The 20,082-nt window shown below is 55.5% G+C and overlaps 1 protein-coding gene across 2 annotated transcripts in view; it reads left to right on the plus strand.

Annotated features, from left to right (window-relative positions):
* Positions 1–4,117: 4,117 nt before the first annotated feature.
* The window catches only part of ST3GAL4 (ST3 beta-galactoside alpha-2,3-sialyltransferase 4), a 42,507-nt gene continuing 26,542 nt past the window's right edge, over positions 4,118–20,082 (plus strand). For both annotated transcript variants that reach the window (XM_052662114.1, XM_052662115.1), the window contains exon 1: positions 4,118–4,259. The gene's annotated coding sequence lies outside the window, so the exon portion shown is untranslated. The remainder of the gene's footprint in view (positions 4,260–20,082) is intronic.

Consider the following 20,082-nt stretch of genomic DNA (forward strand, 5'->3'; position numbering starts at 1 on the left):
ATATATTTGGGTTAGATATTAAAAACGACTTCCGGATTAGAAGGCCATGAAATCCTAGAGTGGGCACTGAAGTCATGGCAACTGAGACTTGAAGGCAAAAAGCAAGCCATAAACTCTCTGTGGTTTATTGAAAGAGATGAGGGCTGTATGCAATGACTTCTCAGGGTCTCTTCCAGCCGACAGGTTCCTGGAATGCATTTTAGCCTTGGTCTTATGGCAGGTTTCTAAGACTACAATAGTGATGTCCACTGCTATTGAGATCCCTGGGAACTGCACAGCTCGAGCGTCCAGCCGTATAAATCTGATAAAAATAGGAGCTGAAACACCATCCCCAAGTTGCTATTTTTAAAAGCGTCTGAGATGCTGGATTGGGTTTATTTCTTCTTCAAACGGCATCTCGCCGTTCCCGCCTCCCGGTGGGCAGGATGCTAACGTGGCACATTCAAGGGACAGGTGCCAGAGGCCTGGGGAGGCGCATGTGTTAAGGGCTCACACCCTGGCCCACACCCTGGCCTCCCGGCTCCAGATGCACCTGCCCCTCCCACAGCCCTTGCTCCTCTGTCTCCTCCCTCCGCTCCCTAGAGAGAGAGGCCCCCTGAGCGCCCCAGCAGAGCTGTGTCCGCCAGCTTCCTCCACAGCAGAGGCAGAACCGGAGAGGTAAAGGGGGTGCTCTGGAGGTGGGAAAGGAGGCAATATGGCTCGGAAGGGGGCCAGGATCCGGACCACTGATCCTCAGGGTGTCTTGACTCATCCTGGGCACAGCTGGCCCCCAAAGGAACAGTTTTAGGAGCTGAAGCTGGGTCACCCCACCAGACTGCCTCTTGCTAAGCAACTCCCAGTGCCCTGCTGATGGGCAAGTGGGCTGGGAGGGGCTTCAGGCAAAAAGTACCAGAATCACTTTCCTCCTGGCCCGCAGATGATATGGGTTCTAGGCAGCCAGCTAAGCATCTGTCTGTGTTAAAGAACTAGAGGGAAAAAATCGTGAGTGAGCACACTGTGGCCTGAGGGGAGGAGTCTAGATGACAGTTAGCTTCTGGGCACTCAGTAACCAGGCCTGGGATAAGCTGGGGAAAGAAGGGAGGAGAGCTGAAGTTTATTGGTTAGAGGAGGAGGTGCCACGTGTATGATAAGGGCACACACTTTTAACATTACCTTATACTGCTGGAGCAAATTTATAGCATTGCCTAATTTCACATCAACAATAGCTCTTTGAATAATTTACAGTTACTTCCATTTTTTTTTCTAACAAGAAAATTAAACCTATTTAGTCACCGAGGCAGAGTTGGAAATCAGGTCTCCAAGAGCAAAGCTGGCCCTTCAGTTTGATTTTTCCCACAGGGTGAAGCTTATGTGGTTCAGAACAAGAACTGCCAGCTGTGTTTAGACCGAGTTCATTAAAGAGTTTGCAAAGTTGCAAAGCTAGGTTGATTCACAGTTCAGCTCTGTGATTCTAGTCGCTTCGGATATTGCTTTACTCACTTTGGGTCAGTGTCTCCCCTCTGACCCCCACCCCACCCCGTGCACCAGGGAGGCTGGTCTCTCTCCCTTCAGCCTTACCCCCCGGCAGGGACTTGAGTCACTCTGTCAGAGCTGGAGCTGATACCAGATAAGTATTTGTTGTGTGAGTGCTTGATTGACAAAACCAAGCATTAATTATGCCTGGACACTGGTGATTTAAACACTGGTAAGATGTAGGAAAGATCTCCCCCATGCACGGTGTGATTTAGAATGAACAGCCATCTGTAGACGTGCTCAAGGCCCCTTGTCTTCACCTTGCCTCCTTCGCTGTGCTTACGCAGGCCAGAGTGTTTCCTCAGTTACCTCTTCTCAGACCATGAACTCTCCAGTTTTGGCTGAAGCGAACTTAGAGCTGGCATTTCTGTGAACCCCCCTCGTCAATTACTCATGCCTTATACTTAGTCATATGCCGTGCTAACTTACTCTACACGACTGAAGCGACTTAGCAGCAGCAGCATGGCCGATTCAAATGTTGATTGGCAAAAACCAACACAAAACTGTAAAGCAATTACCCTTCAATTAAAAAGAAATAAATTTAATAAAAAAGATAACAAAAAAATAGAAACAGATTATTTTAGGTCTTATGCAGTTTAACTGCAAGAAAAAGATAAAATGAATTTATAAGTACATAAGACTAATCAAATTCTTTAACACATAAGAAGTAAACAGACCAAAAATCTCTACCTAAAAGACAGCCTGGCTTTCCAGGTGGTACTAATGGTAAAGAACCTGCTTGCCAACCAGGAGACATAAAAGATGTGGGTTTGATCCCAGGGTCCGGAAAATCCCCTGGAGGAGGGCATAGCAACCCATTCCAGTATTCTTACCTGGAGAATCCTATGGACAGAGGAGCCTGGTGTGCTACAGTCCATGGGGTCACAAAGAGTCAGACTTGGCTGAAGTGACTGAGTGTGAACACAAAAGACAGCTAGGAAAAGAAAGGTGAAAATAAAACCCTACAACATTTTTTCCCTTTTTAACGACTTTAAGAACATGGTAACGGCATTTGCATCTGATTACATCTTGTATTAACATCAGTATTAAATGAAATCTGTTGGTTAAAAAAAAAAATCATTGGAGTATATAGTTGCTTTACAATGTGTTGGTTTCTGCTGTATAGCAAAGAGAATCAGCTCTACCTATACCTATACCCCCAGGACACTGAGTAGAGTTCCCTGAACTATAAGGTGGGTTCTTATTAGTTATCTATTTTATATACATAGTATCAAGAGTGTAGGGCTTCCCTCCACTATTGATAAAGAGCCCCTGCATTGCAGGCTACTCTGTATGATACTATATGGGTGAGTATGTGTCATTATGGGCTCCGGTGGGGATTCAGGGGTAAAGAATCCACCTGCAATACAGAAGATACGAGTTCCATCCCTGGGTCAGGAATCTCAGGGACAGACGAGTCTGGCAGGCTACAGTCCATGAGGCCTCAAGGGTCAGACACTACTTAGCAACTAAACCACCACTACCATCTACAGTGTGTACATGTCAACCCCAGTCTCCCAGTTGGCCCCACACCCCTTCCCCTCCTTGGGGTCCATACATTTATTCTCTCTGTGTCTCTATTTCTGCTTTGCAAATAGGTTCATCTATACTAGCTTCTATCCTAACTTATCCTTGAGTGGGCATCCACGTGAGCCTTCTCTTTGCCACTAGCTGGTTAAGCTTTCTTGGGGGGTGGGGTCTTACATCTTCCTTGGAGCTTTGCTACCCCCTCCCCACTCCACCCCCCTCCTCCAGCTCTTCACACTAAGGGCTCTTCACCTCTGAGAGAGTGTCTTGGGGTCTGGGGATTGTCCTGTCAGTGACTTCCGGACGGTTCTTCAGCCTAAGTAGTTTCCTGGTTTGATTGGGGTGGGTGGGCCCCAGGCACTAGGCTAAGGGCCTGGCGGGTTTTTCCTCTGGGGGCAGGATGCCTGGCGCCTTCAGTAAGGAACAGAAACTAAGACGCTTTCTCAAAGCCAAGAAGGGTGTGCACCGGAGGTGCAGAGGGAGAAGTTTGGGGGTGGCAGGGCCAGACTCGTGCAAAGGGAGGGCGCAGGTCTCCGACCAGGGCACCTGGCCACTGTGCGTGGGAGAGGTGTGCCTCACTTTCCTGAAGGGGAGAAAGACACAGCTCCGCGCGTGGGAGAACGGAGAACGTTTTGTAGGGCTCATTGTTTCCAGGAGGGTGTGCATGGGCTGCGCTGGGCACATCCATCCTGGTGCTACTCACAGGCTGCGCCCGCCTGAACTCCGCGCCCTCACCCGACCAGTCTCCTCCTACCCGCCCCCACAACACCGCACCGCCCCCACAACACCGCACCCCCGGACACACATCCCTTCGCGCTCGCCGGTTCGGTCTATTCCTTTCACTCCTTTCACCCCGGGGCCCGCCGCCAGCCGGCTCCGCCGGGCCGGCGCACTATCCGGAGTCGGCGGCCACCCGCCCCGCCCGTAAGCGGGATCACCCCAGCCCTTCCTCCTCCTCCACCCCGCCCTTCCTCCTCCTGCCTGCCTGCTCCCCGCTCGGCTCCCCGGCCGTGTGCGCAAGCGTGTCCGGCCCCCTTCCCCGCCCCACGCCGGGGCCCGGGCCCCCGCCTCCCAGCAGGCGGACTTGCCCGCTCCCAGGCCGGCCCCGCGCCTGGGACAGGGACCGGGCCGAGCGGAGTCGCCGCGCCTCCAGCCCGCGCGCCTAGCGGATCTGAGCTGCGCGCGGAGCCGTCCTGCCCCGCCCCGCGCCACCCGCGAGGGTGAGTACGCGGCGGCCGGTCCCCGTGGGGCCCGCCAGCGAGGGAGGGGAGCACCTCCGGGTCCCGGCCGCCCGGTACCCCGCCCGGCGCCGCGATAGGGGAGGTGGTCGGGCTGGGCACGTGGGCGCCGCGCGGTCCGGGTCGGGGTCCCGGACGGGCGGCCACAGCCCAGGGATTCCTTGCTCTGGATGGGATTTTCCACGGAAAGCCAATTGTCTTTGCTCCCTGGGAGTGAGCGAACGGGACGGTCCCCCTCTCTGGAAAGTTTCTAGCCCCCAGCCTTGCGCCGAGGCGGAAGAGGCCCCCCCATTCCCCGCCTCCGTGTTGGGCATCCTCTGAGCCGCGGTTGCTCCCCACAACTGCCCCACCAGGTCCAGGAGGTCGGCGGGCTGGCTTGGCTGGAATTGACAGGCTCTGCTGGGGCCGCCTGTGTGCAGGAAACCCAAGGTCGCCAAGCAGAGCCCAAGCGTCGGGGTCGCTAGCTGCAGGCTGGCCGTGCCCAAGACACCAGTCCACGTTCCTGGGGGTCTTTGGGCCTAGGATACTGTGTCTGGGACATGCCTGGCTGGTGGGCAGTGGGGAGGGATGGGTTTGGGGTGGAGTTCAGTCCCGGGTAGAGTCTCTGGGCTCAGTTGTCAGTGCTGGGTGCCCCCCTGGGGCCTCTGCTGGCTGGGACCTCCCTGGCAAAACCTTGAGCTGCCAGCATGCCTGTCAGCACTGGCCCCTCCATTGCCAGTCTTGGGGGAGGCTCTGCCTGGGCCATCTGAGGCCTCATCTACTGCTGTTGCTCCCCTGTCCCCCAGACTCAGTCCTGAGCCAGGGTAGGGGGCTCCTGCCAGAGGGCTGGGGCTGCAGACAGTGTCTGGGGGCTCAGCTGTGCCCGTCTGACCTCCTGACCACCCACAGGCTGGCACACCCTCTTGCTTCTCAGGGCAGCCTGTGCTGTCCATCCCCCGGGTGGGGTGGGGGGTGGAGGCACAGTGTGGAAGCCAAGTTCCGGCAGACGTATTCTTTGTGGAACCTAGGGAACGAGCCTGGCACGGCTAAGGTGGCAGAGAGGCACAAACCAAAGCCACTCTCTCCTGAGCTGTGCTCTGCCGCCTGCCCTGTCTAGACCACCGCCCTGGCATCTTCTGGGGCGGTGGGGGGGGGGGGGGGGCGCGCAGGGAGGAATCGTTACGGTGCTGAGTGCCATGGAAGTTACCTGCACAGAGGCAGAGGTATGTGAGTATTTGCTCTTAGCAGCATTCCTCCCACACTCTCCAAAGAGACTCTCCGAAGTCTGCCCATAATCCTAGAGAGGTTGCCCGCGAGGTGCCAGCTGCTCGGAGCCTAGAAATTAACTTCTGGGGGTTCTTCTCTTTGCTGGGAGCTAATCAGCAAATACCCCCTGCATGAGTTGACATGGCTCAGGTCCCTCTGGCCTGTATCTGGCTTGGTTTGAGTCTCCACTGTGAGGCTCTTCGTGCCCCGTCCCTCAGCATCCATGTCCTGGGCAGGAGATCTGAGGCTGTCCCCTGGGCCCTGGGCCTCCCTCCCAGTACCCGAAGGAGAGCCAGGAGTCTGGACCTTCCCCCGAGAGCCCAGGTCATCAGGGCTTCAGAGGGGAGGGTGGACGGTAGGAGGAGTTAGAAAGTAGCCTGGGGTCTCGTGCTAGAGCTGGGGGCTGAGCAGCGTCCGTGGCTTGGGAGTGGGCTGCTGCTTGGTGCCATAGGGTCCCTTGCCCGTGAGTGGAGGCCCAGGCCGAGGCAGTCCTCAGCGCCTTCTGAGCTGATTTCCCTTTCGTCCCTCACCCACTTCCCTTCCCAAAGCAGTGACTCACTCCCACTCCTCAGAAACAGACTTCTTTGGCCTCTCCACCCTCCCAGCCCTTTTAGATTCCTAGGATCCAGTTTTCTGGTTTAGAACCGAGAATCTGCTCCTCTTAGAACTGTAACAAGTCCTAGAAAGGAAGGGCTTCCCTGGTGGCTCTGCCTGCGAGAGAGGAGACAGTCAAGACTCTGCAATACAGAAGACCTGAGTTCAATCCTTGCGTTCGGAAGATCCCCTGGAGGAGGAAATGACAACCCACTCCAGTATCCTTGCCTGGAGAATTCCGGACAGAGGAGCTTGGCAGGCTACAGTCCATGGGGTCTTACAGAGTCGAGCACAACTGAATGACTGACACTTAACACTTTCTTCCCCGCTTTTCTACAGCTGAGGCCAGACCTCCCTTCCTGGGCCCTGTGATGATCTGTGGTTTACCCACTCTGGCCCAGCATCTACCTTGCACTGTGTGCCCACCCAGGCCTTATGTGGGTGCATTCTCTGGGTGGACTCCTCCACTCAGAGTGGCTCAACAGTTTGACCTCTCTGTCATGGAGAAGGGGTTCCTCCACCTTGCAGTAATACAGCATGATCCCTGCCCATGAAGATGGGGTGGGGACCTCCAGTCTCCTGAAAGGGATCCTTCAGATCAGTGTCCCAGAGGGTCCCAGAGACTGAGGACCAGGCCTACAGCTTGTGACAGCCACCAGAACCCAGCTGAGTTCCCAGGCCCTGGGGGTTGGACCCTGGTGCTAGGGAGCAGGGCAGTCAGGTAGGGGGACACCCAGAAAGTGTGCAGGGCCTGACCCTCCCCCACCCCCCGACTCCTTAGCTGCCTGGGGGTTCGCGTTCTTTTGCAGGAACTAGCTAGCTTCTCATACCTCTCCACTTCAGGTCCTTCTCCATTCTTGTCCTTTTGGTTTCCTTGAGGAAGTGCCTAGGGCGGGCAGATTTGGGTACCTGTAGTCATTAATTCCCCTCTCTCCTTGGTCACCCTTTCCTGGAGGCGCTCAGCACTTGTGCACGCTTGTTCTAAGTGTGCCAGTCGGGGCTGCTGGCCACGCCTGGACTCCAGTTCACTCCTGACCTGTACCACAATCCGTGTGTGTGTGTGTGTGTGACGCCCTTTATTCTACAGATGGAGGAAGTGGTCAAGTGTTTGCTACAAGTGGGAGCAGCTGTAGTGATGCCTGGGCCCCAGGCAGGTGTGACGGGCCTCCGACTGGCGCCCCTGAGGCCCACAGAGGGGGAAACTCTGCCAGGGGCTGCCCCGTGTTGATTGCTCTTCAGATGAGGAAGGCCATCCTGAGCTGCAGGTTTTCTTTCAATATTGGCCGCTTGCCTGGGACCAGTAGCCCTGCAGCCAGATGACTACCCTATCTCTGCCACCTCTACCCCCCGCAAAGCCACCTTGCAGAGACCCGATGTGATTGTTCTAGAATTTGAAGCCCTGGCTTCTACCCCAAGCCTAGGAGGGAGGAGGGTGCTGCTGCGGGGGGGTGGAGGAGGTGTCCACTTAGACCTCGAGGGTGGGCAAGGGCTGGTGCCGCTTACCTTCTAAGCCTGAGCGGGCTGGGGACTCTGGGATCTTGCTCTCCTGTGGAGGTTGGGGAGCATGGTTGCTAGAAAGAGGACAGGAAGCTGTTTGCAGAGTGTTGGGCTGGCTCACCGTTGTTTCTGCTGTGGGTCCGAGCCCTCCACCAGGGTGCAGGCTCCGGGTCCTTCGGTGATGCTCCTGTGTCCATGGTCTGCCCTGTGTCCTTCGCTGGGGCAGCCTTCACAAATACCTGGCTTTCTAGTGAAAAGGGACTTAGCGAATAACAAAAGTGGTTACAGTTTACCTACCAAGCACTTATTAAAAGCTTGGGCCAGTAAACCTCTTAAAAAAACAGAGACTGTGCTGTTCACTTATACATCGCTTCGTGTGACCCTTTCATTAAGCCCATTTGTAAATGAAGACAGGGAGGCGTGGGAAGATTAGACCACTTGGCCAAGGTCACACAGCTCCTAAGCAGCTGAGCTGGGACTCTGCCTGCATCTAAAATCTTGTGCTTTTCAGCCCAGTTCTTTACTGTTCCCCAAGCTCATCTTACCCTTCCCTGAGATCTGAGAAGAAGACGAGTCTCGGAGGTGTGAAAGGGTTTGCTCAAGGCTACAGGGTGTTGGTGACCAAGGGGGACACGGCCCTCCTGATTCGCAGTCCAGAACTCTGTACGGCCCTGAACCCCACATCTGGCCTGGCTGGTCCTGGGCTTCCAAACCCCTGCCTCTCTCATCTGGGCAGGGCTGGGTTCCCCTTCCTCCCTCCCTGCTCCTGCAGCCCCTCCCCGCCCCTGCCAGCACCCACCTCTCCTGCTTTCCCGCCGGTAATTGCTTCCATCTGGCCTGCCCGCCGGCTCCTATTCCTTGGAAATGCGGCTCCCTGGCTGCTGCCCACAAGGCCTTATCCGGCAACAGTGGCAACACGTGGGGATGGGGAGGGGTCCTCTGGGGTCTGAGCTCGGGGACCTGCCTTGGCAGCTGCTCCCGACACCCCTAGATTCCCACCGGGCTGTGGTGCCTTTGTTCCAGGGTGCTCCTGGACCCCGTCCTGGGCTGGCTCAAGACCAGAGAGGATCCTCAAAGACCCACATCCTTTTTGCTTCTTAGAGGTTGCTCCAATCAGGCGGAGGGAGGCCTGGTTGGCAGAGTTGGCAGGAGAGAAGTGGGGGTGGCGGGGCCCTGCCCCGGGGACCCATTGCTCGAAGGTTACGGGAAGGGAACAGCGGCAGATGGGCAATGGCAGGGACCCAGAGACCTGGGAGCTCTGGGCAGGTGAGAATGGAGCCGGCTTGTTTCCTTGGGTTCTCAGCAAGTGACTCAGAGCCAGCAAACTAGAGATGAAGCTTCGTCCTTTGTCGTGATGAAAAATAAAACTGGCACATTTAACAATGCTTCCAACGCTCTGTGGGCTCCCTTGCCTAGGGAGGGGAGGGAACAAGGTCCTCAGTGCAGCCATCTGGAGACTCCAGGAAGAAGACTCTGCCTGGGGGTGGGTGGGGAACCTGCCGTGTCACTGATGATGTTCAATCGTGACCCTGACAGGCGATGCAGGCATGGGAGGGGCATGTTTGTTGTGAACGGGTTTGCAAACTTTCAAGGCATTTTCCTCCTTGACTCTTGAGTGGTTTCGTGTAAGTTCCAGAAAACTGTCGTGTTCTTTGCTGTGTTATTCTTGCCTGGAATGGTGTCTAACATAATAAATGCTGGGGAAATATTTGTTTGGTGAGTGGATGGAGAATATAGATTGGACATGACCTTTTCTTCACCATGTCCCCGCTCCGCTCCCCCCGTTTTTTAGGGTGAAGGCTGCCCAGGTGGAGCCAGTGGTAAAGAATCCACCTGCCAATGCAGGATATGCAGGAGACATGAGTTCGATCCCTGGGTCAGCGAGATCCCCTGGAGGAGGAAGTGGCCGCCCACTCCAGTCTTCTTGCCTGGACAATCCCATGGGCAGAGGAGCCTGGTGGGCTGCAGTCTGTGGGGTCGCAAAGTGTCGGATTTGACTGTGCGCGCACACACTTTCTTGGGGTGAAGGGAGAAGAGTTTCGCCTTTGACAGGCTGTTGAGGACCTGGCCCAGCAGCCTATTCAGACCTGGGAGAGGCAAGCAGAGGTCCCCTCGAGGCGGGGATGAGCAAGAAGCTGCCCCCCAGGAGGGCCTCCCCTCTGTGCCCCCACACCAGGGCCAGCTGGTCACCTTCTTGCTCCCATCCCCCTTCCTCAGCCCTGCCTTCAGGTCCTTGCACAGACTGGTCCTAACCTCCCTTCCTGCCTGACACTTTATTTGGGTCCAAGAAATGCACCCCTGGAATGGAACCCTCTAGGGTCTCATGTCAGGAGTAAGGGCTTGGGAGGGGGTTCACCCCCATTTTTGCTTCTACCCAAACAACTTCTACATATTGGAGTCTCATATAAAATTGCATTTGAAAGTGGGACAGAGGGTGTTTTGACTTAAAACTCTTTTTATTCAAAAACCCGCATTGGGTTCCAGTAGGACTGTTCTTACCTCCCAGCCATGTGTCCATGTCCTCAGCTCCGGCCTCTGCTTCCACTGGCCCCTGACCGTGACTTGGGTGCCAGTGGCAGTCCCCTTGCTAGATTGCAGGTGTCCTTCAGCATCCAACTCGAGCCCGTCCTGAGGCTTCCCTGATGGCCCTGCACACCCCTCGAGTCCCAACCTGTGACACCAGTGGACCCTGTCCCCCACTCCCCCGTGAACCCAGAGGGGCTCAGATGCCTGGGAGGGCAGGGCCGCACTAGCACCTCTGAACGAGAGCTCATTTCCACAAACGTCCCAGCGCCTGGGGTCCGGCTCTGTAAATGCTGGCTGGTGCGCTTTCTGTGATTCAGGGCGCTGAATCACAGAGCACTTTCTTTGGGGACCGAGAATCTGGGCAGGTGCTCTCTATCTTCTCTGCCTGGAAGGCAGGTAGAGTGCGTGCGTGCATGTGTGTGTGTGTGTGTGTGTGTGTGTGTGTGTGTGTGTGTGTTGGAGTCAGTTCCTGTGTATTCCCAGCATTTATTCCGGGGTGTGTTTGAGCAGGGATCCACGTATTTGAGCTCAGAGATGTGTTTGTAGGTTTTAACACAGAGTGGACCAGAGCAGAGCAGAGATCACCCGAGAAAGAACTCAGAGTGTCTTCTGGGTGCCTCCCGGCTCTGGGGTGGGGATGGGGCTGTGGGGTCTCAGATCTGCCTCCTTGTTTTCCCATAGAGGCTTCAGGAGCCCCTGGCCAGGGAGACTCTGGGTCATATTTGACGGGCTAAGCATTAACCCTCCTCCCAGCAGTTCCACCTGCTCTTCACTGGTCCTGCCCCAGAGGGATCACTGAGACTGGGGCCGCGGAGGGCGGGCTACACGTTCCCCAGCAACACCTAGAAGTCTGACCGCCCATCCCTTTCTTCACTGGTGACCTTTACTTCGAGAGCGCATATCTGATAACGTCCTAGCGCCTGGGGTCCGGCTCTGTAAATGCTGGCTGGTGCACTTTCTGTGATTCAGGGCGGGGGCCCAGAGTCTGAAGATCACTCTCTTTGGGGGCCAGAAAACCAGGCAGGTGCTCTCTGTCTTCTCTGCCTGCCTCTGGCCGTATGATCTTCGGCATGTCTGGAGCTCTGATTCTCCACCAGAACGTCTGATAACAGGGCTAACAGTGCAGTGCACTGGATCAGTCACGCAGCACAGATGATAGACGTGAGCTGGGGAGACCTCAACTGACTCTGGGGCAGGACCTTCGACCGCCTGACTTCCCGTTGCATCCCCGGCACCAGGATGGCACACAGTAGCCTCTCGGTAACTCCTTTTTGCAAAGGTGGGAGCTGAGACTCAGAAAAGGAACTCACTGTTCTAGGTCACAGAGGGATTCTTGCCCCAGGCAGGAGCTACCTCTCCTGTGCTCCCCCCTGCCCCCATCTCTCCTTTCTCTGAGGTCATGGTTTACCTTCTGGTTCTAAAGATGTAGGATTGTTGAGGCTGAAACCCCTGGAGCATGGCTAATGGTGGGGCTGGCTGGGCTGGGACCAGTTCTCTGGAAATGCCCCTACCCTCTCCTGCTTCTCCTGGACCACCTGTCTGGCTCAGAGGGTGTGGCAGGGCTGCCAGGGGGCATACTCTCAGGCTGGGTGGGCCCTTCTCTCACTTCTCCTTTATGCTAAGTCATGTCCCACTCTTGGTGACCCCATGGATGGTAGCCTGCCAGGCTCTTCTGTCCACGGGATTTTCCAGGACACGAATATTGGAGTGGGTTGCCGTGTCCCCTTTTCCTTTAGTCCCGTCTTTGGTCCTTTTCCTCTTTCTCTTTTTCTGAGCCCCCCACACTGCCACTGCCTTCCCTCCCTCCTCCTTCTGATTTCTTTCTCCTTCTCCTCCAACTACCCCTCTTCCTTTGTGTCTGCCTTCCCTTCTTTCCCTTGCCCCTCTGCCCCCGCCTGCCGCAGGTCTTGGCACCCACACCGTTCTGCTTAATGTGGCAGCTGGACTTCGGGTGGGCCGGGCGGGCACCCTGCAGGCCACGGAGACTCCGGAGGGCCTCCTCCTTGGCAGCCCTAGCGTTTTTGACTGAGATGGCTCGTCCAGCAGTTGCGTTTGTTGAAGGGCTACGGCCTGCTGCCCCCAGGTGCTGATGCTCTCATCTTAGGCTTAGCTTCCTAGGCCCTCACCTGCCTCCTTGGACATCTTCCTGGGCGGGAAGGCAGGCTCTCATCCTGGACCTAGAGGGTCTGCCAAGAAACGCGGGCTGGTGGAGCTTCTCTGGCCTCTGACCTCTGACCCCCACCCTCTTCTCTCCAGAGCACAAAGGCTTTTCCCCAGAGGTACCTGGGGTGGCGGAGGCTGGTCAGAGCAGAGAGGAGAGTTCTGCTCAGATGCCTTTCAAGTGAGCACAGATGAGTGTGTCCATGGGTTGTGTGCCCGACAGAACGCAGGCCTGCACCCATGGGTGGACAAGAATAGGGTGCACTGGTGTTGGTCTGGGCGCCCCTTAGGCCTTCACGGTGCAGCCCTGTACCAGCCCTGAGCTCTCCTCTCTGGGTGTTGGGGCCCTGGCTTTGCACCCAGGCTCTGCTGTGTCTTGGGGGCCAACTGGTCCCCTGCTGTGGTCCCACGCGATGGTGACTGATCCCTGTCCACCCGCTCAGCTGCCTGGGGGCCCTGGGGCCAGCGTTCGCCCCCCACCCTCCAAAAGGGAGGCGTGTGGGGGCTTCCTGGCCGGCGTCTCACCCCTGCCAAGGCGGAGGGAATGGTGAACAGCTGCGCTGGCCGTTCCCGGCTCCGTATGGATTTGGTTTGACAACAAAGCTCCCTCTGTGTGTTCCCGGGCCCCTTACATAACCGGGGCGGGGGAGGCAGGCAGGAGAAGTTGGAGATGGGGACATGGAGACACCAGGACGGGGCGGCTGGAAGGGGACAGGACTGGGAGGAGAGCGGAGGGGCACGCGCAAGACCGGCTGTCAAGGAGGTAGACAGGAGTGTGGAGGGAGGAGAGGCTCAGCTCAACCCCGCGGTTCCACTTCCTGCCTCCCAGGGAAGAAGATCGGCTTCCAGGTCCTCTGGCTTTGTCCTGTGGATGCCTTGCTGGAGCCCCCAGCTGTCAGCCTGGGACCTGCAGAGGAGGGGAGCGGAGCACGGGGTTGGGATGGGGCCTGGGCCTGAGAGGTGTCCTCACCCGACCTGGTCGCTGATCACTTCCCCTGAAGATGGGAGTCCATCTCCCAGGACCTGGGCCTGGGGAGCCCCTCCAGCTACTCTCTCTGTGGTTGTGCTGAGAGGCCCTGACCCTGTCGGGGAGCGGGGCCCAGGCCTCCCAGGTCCAGGCCCTTAGCCCCTTCAGAGGCCGGTGGCCCTGCACCCCGCCTCCATCAATAATCAGACCCTCTTTGCTCCCTGTGGCTGTCCCTGCAGCTATCCAAATAGAGTGAGAAGAAAATGTTCTCTTTCTAGAACAGCTGGACTGACAGGCTGGGAAGGCCAGGTGGGCTGGCCAGGCTTGGGTGTGTCCTGGGACCCTGATCCTGACAGCTCCTAGGCAGAATGAGGGCTCTCAGAAGAGGCTGGATGGGGCCTCCCACTTGCAAATGGGGCCAGGGCCCCGCAGAGGCTGGCCTCCTGGGCCTTCTCAGGGTCGGCAACTCCTCCGTGCCTCGGTTGCTCCGAGTTGGCTTGTGGCCCCAGCTTCCTTGGAAGGAGCCTCGGGTGTGAGCTGGCCCTGAGGGGGTTGCTCGTGCACAGGCCACCCTTCCAGCCTGAGAACAAGGACGGCTCTTAAAAGGGCAGAGGGGAGGAGCTGCTGGCAGAGCCCAGGGTTTTCCTGGGCCCGAGTGACACATCCAGTGGTCTGGCTTGACGCTGGGCACCAGCCTCCATTAGATTTAGGGTGCCCACCCAGGGGCATCCCGTGGAACCCCAGGCCAGCAGCTCTGGGGAGAGGGGGTTGGAGAGAGGTGGTGTGGATGAGGCACAAACCGGCCGAGCAAGCCCGAGACTCCGGAATCCTCAGTCCCCAGGCCCTGACTGCCCCAGTCTTGCCCTCCTCCACCCCCAGGACTGGGTGCCAGGTTGAGTGTGGAATTGCTCGTGCCTTAGGGCTTGAGCCCACAGGGGCTCTTATGGGGCAGGAGGTGAGCGGGGGCGTGTCCTGGATTTGTGTGCAGGCGGATGCGGGCGGATGATTAGCTGCAGGTGCAGAGAGGCTGGGACAGGCCAGGAGGGTGGTGAGTGAGCACGAGGGGCTGGCGGGGACATCCTCCTCTGGGGCAGCGGCCTCCGCCCCCTGTCTGACCTTGGCCACCGGCTGCCCCAGGACACTCCCCCACCCCTGAGGACACCTTTACAAGACTGTGTATCCTCCTCCCTTGCTTTCCTGCAGCCTGCCTCCCCCACGACTCACCTTCCCAGGTACCTCTGAGTCCGACAGGGGTGTGGGGCTCCTGGCCAGGGAGCTGGGCTTGGCCGCCCCAAGCCAGGAGCCCAGGGTTTCCCTTTACTCAACTTTTGGAGATGCAGAGCTCCCCAGAGGGCTGGTTCAGTCACTCCTGGCCCCTCCCGAAGCTCAGGCTCCTTGGCTGATGGCCCAAGGGACCTGCAGCCTGACAAACAAACTCCGGTGGAGCTGGAGCCGAAGTTGAAGGAAGCCGGTGGTCAGTGCCCTCCTCGAGGGATGGGGGATGAGAGTACCCTGGCAGAAGGGGCCCAGCTGGCCCCAGAAGCTGTATGTTGGGGCTGGGAGTAGGGTGGGCAGGGAGGAGGAGGAAGTGTGTGTGTGTGTGTGTGTGTGTGTGTGTGTGTGTGTGTGTGTGTGTAGGAGTCAGTTCCTGTGTATTCCCAGGATTTATTCCGGGGCGTGCTCTTGTGTTTGAGCAGGGATTCATGTGTTTGTGCTCAGAGATGTGTTTGTAGGTTTCGACACACAGGGTCTGAGTGGACCAGAGCTTGAAAAAGAGCTCAGAGTGTCTTCTGGGTGCCTTCTGGCTCTGGGGTGGGGATGGGGCTGTGGGTTCTCCTGCAGGAGGCCCTGGCCAAGGAGACCCTGGGTCATATTTAATGGGCTGACCCTCCTCCCAGCAGTTACACCTTCTCTGCTCCGGCCCTACCCCAGAGGGATCACTGCTGAGGCTGGGGCGGCTGGGGGCGGTCTACACATTCCCCAGTGACACCTAGAAGTCTAGTCGCCCATCCCTTCCCTCATGGGTAACCTTTACTTCGAGGAGAGTTGAATATACAACTAATTTGTGGAAAAGCCTTACTAATGTAAAAAGGACTTCAAAAGGGTCTCTCTCACCCGACCTTTACTCCCAGGGGACAGGCTGATGCAGGAAGCAGAGGTCATGTTTTCCTTCTCCACGGTTTCATTTCTCCTCTAGGCACCCCACCCTGGGGGCTGTGTACCCGCCACACGGTCAGCGTGTACAGCCCTCCGCTCTTGCCCTCTGTGGCTTTGACCCTGTTGGGTTCCTACTAGGAATTCAAACATGGACTGACCTGCCCTGCCAGGGGACTTTGGGAGTTCTGGCTCTGGAGAGGGGGACACCACGCTGGACTGAGCTGAAGCTCAAGTGGAGAGGGCGCTACCCCTGGAGCTGGGGGGCAGAGGTGTGGCTTGGAGAAGGGGTATCACTCTGTGGTGCTGGCTCGGGGGCTGTGGCCACGCCCCGTTGGAGCCTGACATCTTCTCCAGGAGGGGCTGTGCCCTCAGAGGGAAGGCAGCTTCTCCGCTGAGACCTCCAGCTGGCTCGGACGTAGGATCCCCGTGTAGTGAGTGCAGGCAGAGTGTGGGTGGCAGTCCGTGGCCCCCCCCTGCACCCCGGGGCAGCTGTGTGTGTTCCATGGAGTGTGTACAGTGGACCCAGCGGCCAGGAGGAGAGGTGAGTGTGCGCGTGGTTGTGGTGGCAGGCGGGAGCTGTGGACCCCTCCCTATGCCGGGCTGGGGGCAGACCTTGAGTGGAGGGGGACTGCCATCCGTCGGGGGAGGCCCAGACCAAGAGCGTCCTTCAGCTTCCAGGGCCCAAGTGCTTGCTCTGGGCCAGGCTGGTACTGAGGCTGCGGGCTTTCAATCCTGGGCTGTGTTTTGAGGCTCCCAAACCTCCCAGAACTTGTTCTTGCTGCTCCCATTTTACAGATGGGAAATCTGAGGCCCAGGAGATGTAGGAGCTTGTCCAGAGTGACCCTAGACAGCTCACCCCGATTCATGGGTGCCAGAGAGTGAGCAGTTCAGACTGCTTGAAGTCTTTATTTCTGGAGATCTCAGGGACCCTTCATGTGTCTCTCTGTGCCTCAGTTTCCTTGTCTGTAAATCGGGATTCTTTACCACTGGGCCACCTGGGAAGCCCCACCATATAGAGTGTTTTAAAAATTAAATAAGATGACACACAAGAGCTGCTGGACAGCCGCAGGGATCTTTTAAAAACTGAATCCAGAGGGTTATGCCTCTATTAATACCCTCTGGTGACTTCTCAAGGACCATGGGTAATGTCCAGGCTCCGGGGTGGCCTGTGACGTCCTGGATTACCCCGTGAGCGAGCCTCCCTGGCACCACCACCGGCCCTTCCTCCCCGTCTCTGGTCACCTGGGACTTGTTTCTGTTACTCATACTTGACAAGCCTCAGGGTCTTTTGCTCTTCTCTTTGGTTGGAAACTCCGCTCCCCTCAGTGCCAACCCTCCTTCCGCCCCCTCCTTTCCACTGTCTGAGGTCTAAGCCAAGGACCTGCCGACTCTCTGTCCTAAGGTACGCTGGTCTCTCTCTGCTCCACTGCCCTATTCTATCGGCCTCACCCTTGTGTTTCACCATTGCTGTTTCTTATTTATCTGTGTGGTCCTAGGGTGTCTTCCCCACCACACACACGCTGCAGGAGCCTGGGCCTGTTACCTGGTTCCCTGCTGTAGTTCAGTGCCCAAGTCAGCACCCCGGGTGCAGTAGGCCCACAGTGCTCATCAGCTCGTAGTTCTTCTGTGCTCCTTGGCCTGCCCATGTCCCCAGAGGCCTCACACCCCCAGCCTGCCTTGGTTCAGGGCTGTTCGTGCTGACTCGCCCTTCTGAGGAAAGCAGGGGACAGGGAGGTATCCCCTTGGGACTCTTGGCCCTGCCCAGGATCCGTCCTCAGGGCAACCTTTACCTAGAACATTGCCCAGCAGCCTGAGGTTCAGGAAGTGGGTACCAGTGGGCCAAAGGTGGCAGAACTCTTTCCCTGGAAACCACATCTGCTGGTAAAAAAAAGGGTATCTGAGTTCAGAGGAAGTGACACAGAAGTATAAATACGACGAATGAGCTGATGATGCCAGCTTTCACAGGACACCCCCCACACTTCAGTGTACACTCAGATCTTTGCATTGGGTTCCTTATAACTTGGCAGGGATTACAGAGGAGTGTTTAACTGCCTGCTGTAAATGAGGTAGCTCCTAGCCCATACAGGGACGTTACGGAAAGCAGGATGAATGACCCCTGCAATTGGACATAGCTCTGTACCCAGGTGATGGCTTGACAAGCTGAGGGAGGGCTGGGATTCAGCCCCACTCCCCACGCAGGCTCGGCCCTACACCCAGCATGTAGGGCTGTGCCCGGCTGCCCCTGTCATTCCCTGTCTGCAGAGTGGGACGCAAAGAGAGACAAGAAGGGCTCGTGTCTGCTGGACCCCTGAGAGGGAAAGACAAAGTGTGTTCTGTAGTCTGAGACCAGCAGCTTCTACTTTTCTACGATAACCACCTTGGAGCTCCTCTCACCTGGCCTATCCAGCCACCCCAGGAGGGAGGGCCTCGCTTTTAATCTCCACTGGGCACAAACTTGGGATCCAGAGAGGTGACTTGTCTAGTACTTGTGCAGCCAGTAAGTGGTTGATCTGGAATTCAGGTCCGGGTGTGTAAGTACGCCAGAGTTTACATTCCTTATGTATTTTTTTTTTTGCTTCTTCTCTTTTCCTTTTAGCAGAACTTGAGTTGAAAGTGTATCCCACGGACCCATTAAAAAAAAAATTAAGTGTAAAAGGTCTTAAACATAAAGAAGGTCTCTCTCCCACTCTCACCCCTGCTGTCTTAGTTCCTTTGCATTCTTTGAATATTCGATTCCTGTAGAGACATAGCCACGTCAGCATGTAAGTCATTTGGTCGAAGGGCATTGGAGATACACGGAACACTGCTTTCCACCTGCTGTTCTGGAGTTTCATCGTGTGCTTGGGAGGTCTTCTGGTGGCGTTGTGTTCACACGTGCATCCGCCTTTTCACAGCTGCATAGTGTTTCGTGCATTATTTGTGTGCTGTCGCTTCTAAACAGGTCCTTGTGGATTTTCGGTAGATTTTCAAGTCATTTACATCTTTCGCTGTTGCAAATGGTACTGTGTGTAAAGATCACGATGGAAATGTTCGTGCAGACACAGGAGACTTTTCTGTAGAAGTAACGATGGAATTCCCAGGCTAAGGGGATTTCAACAGATATTGCCAAGTCACTTCCAAAAAGGTCACCCTGATTCACCCCTGATCTTAGAAAGGGCCTGTTCCCCACCTCCTCCAGCTCTGGCAGGCCTCTGGAGCTTTGCTATTAAGATCAGTGAAGAACAAGCCTTTCCTCTGTGCCATTATATTATGTATTGTAAGCTGCTCATTCATGTCCTTTGCCTGTTTCTCTGTTTGATTTGTTGACTTGTTTCCTTATTGACTTGCATGAGCAGATTATAGGCTAAAGGGAATTCTTTGGTCTGATACGCATATGTTAGGGGGGCACTTTTCCTCGTTTGTCATTTGTCTTTTAACTGTTCATTCTCCCCCTCTCTCTCTTTCCCCATTCTTCCTTCCCTTCTGCTCCTTAAATCTTTATATTGTTGAATTTCCCTTTTCTTTTATAGCTTCTGAATTTTTGACTTAAAATCTGTAACTCCGTGTCTTCAATATAAAAATATTTCAAAATGGAAAGCATAACAGAATTCCATATGACAGCCAGATTTGCAGATGTTAATGTTTTTGCATATTATATCTGATGTTTTAAAAGAAATAAAGTATTTAGAAGACTAGAACGGAGCCCTGACTCTATAATCCATCCCAGTCTATTTGATCTCTTGGTGAATGTAATAGTCACCAAGAGTTGGGTGATTCCTCCATTTTTTTTTTTAACTTTTAATTTTATATGGGAGCATAGCTGATTAACAGTGTTGTGACAACAGCCAAGAGACTCAGCCATATATATACCTCTATCCATTCTCCCCCAGACTCCCACCATCCAGGCTGCCACATAGCATTGAGTAGAGTTCCCAGTGTGCTGTACTGTAGGTCCTTGTTGGTTATCCGTTTTAAATGTAGCAGTGTGCACATGTCAATCTCCACGTTTTTTTAAAAATTCTTATAGCTCACATACCATCTGTATAGTCTTGTTTTATGTGTTTTTTAAGTTAATGAGATCACACTACTTGTATCCTTTGACAGCATTTTAAAAAGCTTAAGCATCAGGTTTATCCTAATAGATCCATATGAGGAATTTTTTCAATTTAAGTCACTGTATAGTATTTAATTGTGTGATTATACAGAGTTTGTTCAGCTGTCCCTCTGTTTGTGGACATTTAAGGCATTTCTCGGAGAAGGCGAGGACACCCCACTCCAGTATTCTTGCCTGGAAAATCCCATGGATGGAGGAGCCTGGTGGGCTGCAGTCCATGGGGTCGCGAAGAGTCTGACATGACTGAGCGACTTCACTTTCACTTTTCACTTTCATGCGTTGGAGAAGGAAATGGCAACCCACTCCAGTGTTCTTGCCTGGAGAATCCCAGGGATAGGGGAGCCTGGTGGGCTGCCATCTATGGGGTCACACAGAGTCGGACACAACTGAAGTGACTTAGCAGCAGCAGCAGCAGCAGCAAGGTATTTCTATTCCTTTGCTTTTGCCACAGTGCTGCAATAAACATCCTTGGTGTGTGTACACATACAAAGGTGAGTTGCTCTGGATTATACAGGGAAGTGGAATTACCGGATTGTAGAATACGCACACCTTCAGCCTTACTACTC

This window comes from Budorcas taxicolor, chromosome 25, assembly GCF_023091745.1.
Source record: "Budorcas taxicolor isolate Tak-1 chromosome 25, Takin1.1, whole genome shotgun sequence".
NCBI lineage: Eukaryota > Metazoa > Chordata > Mammalia > Artiodactyla > Bovidae > Budorcas > Budorcas taxicolor.